Raw genomic sequence first — 2,858 nt, forward strand, 5'->3', positions numbered from 1 at the left:
GTTGAATTATTCTGAAATGTAAACATAACCAAGTTTAGGAAAGTTTTGAATTTGACCCATACTTCATGCACTATAAGTCTATTAATAAATGACCCTAATTGAATCTTTTATTGTTCCTCTCCTATTTCTTTAATATAAGAAAGTTATAAATTCAACTTTTAGTGAACCCATGCTTGGTAATGACATGCTCCCCAACTTTACAAGGGGAATGTGATTAAATTTTGATATTTTCATGCTCTATGTATCTCCAAAACATGGAGAACTACATACTACAATTCTTCAAGATGTTTCTAACAAATCACTCCCTTTAATATTCAGTATATGTGATCCACTTGGTCCAATCATTGTTAAGGCTATGATAGATTCTATATCTCGTAATTAAACTACTATATTTAGTTTTCCAATGGCTTTTTCGAAACTTTGCAAGATATCGTTGATATTTCCCATTGTCAGACCTACAATAAATTTCCACATTCTATTATACCTCAATGAAAAAAACATTACACTTTCTAAAATTCTGTAAAATGTTTCTTAAATTTTACACTATTTCCCAAATGACCAAGACCGCGTTAATTACGATCAATACTAATGATATCTCATGAACATAGCATAACAAAGATATTATTATCTTGTACAATGAATTTAGAGTTTTATAATTCTACAAGTAGGGTTAAAAAACAATCTTGGCCTTATTTAATTTTATATTATATAGTATAAATAATTATTTCTTATGATTTTAATTTTACTTGTAAAATGTATGAACTCACATATTAGTGTAACATATTTTAACCATACATAAATATGATTGATACTTCCATTATAAAATGTTTGAAAAAAGTAGTAAACATTTCGATGAAATTATGTTGAAAAATCTAATCAAGTAAATGAATATTTGTTATTAGTTTTATGATCATTTACTTTGCACATGATAGTTCTTCATTTAATTTTATATATACATATACAAGTGATTTTTATTATATAGTTTTAGAAAATTCATGTTTAAATGTTTTAGTCGTTAAAGTTTTTAGTAATCATTAAAAGCTGCTTGAATAGTACAACTTAACATACAAAATATATTATTTAAATAGGGCTCATACATATAATCTGTATATATTTGCTATTCGAAATACTTAAGAATATATATACCTTCAACGTCAAATTCATACTAACTATGGAGTTTTTAGCTCCCGTAAGATAAACATCCATAAAATAGACATCGTGTTGTTTACTTTTTCTCAAACTAAAGGGTTATTGTATAATGTGAGATCATTTGTGATGTTGAGGATCAGGTCAACTAGACTTTGCCTATTCGAAACCAAAGGATTCCCTGTGTTTCTTTTTATGCTAGCTTTAATAGCTTCTCTTCCATGCACTCCGAATGCACATCTGTCTTGACTTTTATTATTTAAGTCAATTGTTGGTGTAACAGATGATTCTATAGTCAATCCTATTGAATTTTGAGGAACAAAGCTAAAGGTTTTAAGCGGAGATCGTACTTTCACTTCATTTTCAATCACTTGACGAGCTATTGAAAATGGATGAAGTGAACGTACTGCAGATATCGAAACCACGAACATAACATATAGGGAAAAACAAAAAGAAAAGTTAGAAATTAGCCATTCAAATGTTGAAACAAGATTTGACAATGTCCTTATCATGGGTTGATGGATATATTTATAACTTGGATATCATAGCGATATTTCTATTTTTTTCTAGTCATTCAAAGTTTGTTCAAACAAAAACAATATGGCTGGAATTTAATGATAACCTTTTTACATCGAAAAATTTTAATCGGTTACATTTAACAATAACTTAAGAATTCATATATTTATTTCAAAATCTGATATAAATGATTTTATATTTATATAAATTTATTATATGTTAGGTGGTTGAATAGTTTAGAATACAATATATTTCCATCCATATCATATCATATTATTATTTTTGGTTTGACATTATTTTATAGGTTTTTAATCATGTCAATAGTTCTTATGCTATTTATAAAAGATTCTTCGTAAAATATTATAATACAAGTTCAATTATTCCGAAATATAAACATAACCAAGTTTAGGAAAGTTTAAAATTTGAACCATACTTCATGCACTATAAGTCTGTTAATAAATTGCAAATTTGAATATTTTGCGTCCTTGAAAAAGAAGATTCATTTGTTCGACTCCCCTTTCTTTAATATAAGAAAGTTATAAATTCAACTTTTAGTGAACCCATGCTTGGTAATAACATGCTCCCCATCTTTACGAGGGGAATGTGATTAAATTGTGATATTTTCATTCTCTATGTATGTCTTAAACGTGGAGAACTACATACTACAATTCTTCAAGATGTTTCTAACAAATCACTCCCTTTAATATTCAGTATATGTGATCCACTTAGTCCAATCATTGCTAAGGCTATGATAGATTCCATATCTCGTAATTAAACTACTATATTTAGTTTTCCAATGGCTTTTTCAAAAATTTGCAAGATATCGTCGGTCTTTCCCATTGTCGGACCTCCAATAAATTTCCTCATTCTCTTATACCTCAAAGAAAAATCCTTACTCTCCCTAAAATTTCGTAAAATGTTTCTTAAATTTTAAACAATTTTCCAAATGACCAAGACCACGTCAATTACAATCAATACTAATGATATCTCATGAACATAGCATAACAAAGATATTCTTATCTTGTACAATGAATTTTGAGTTTTATAATTCTACAAGTAGGGTCAAGAAACAATCTTGGCCTTATTTATTTTTATATTATTTAGTATAAATAATTATTTTTGATGATTTTAATTTTACTTGTAAAATGTATGAACTCACATATTATTGTAACAAATTTTAACCATGCATAAATATG

This window comes from Hibiscus syriacus, unplaced genomic scaffold, assembly GCF_006381635.1.
Source record: "Hibiscus syriacus cultivar Baekdansim isolate YM2019G1 unplaced genomic scaffold, ASM638163v2 tig00008483_pilon, whole genome shotgun sequence".
Lineage (NCBI taxonomy): Eukaryota > Viridiplantae > Streptophyta > Magnoliopsida > Malvales > Malvaceae > Hibiscus > Hibiscus syriacus.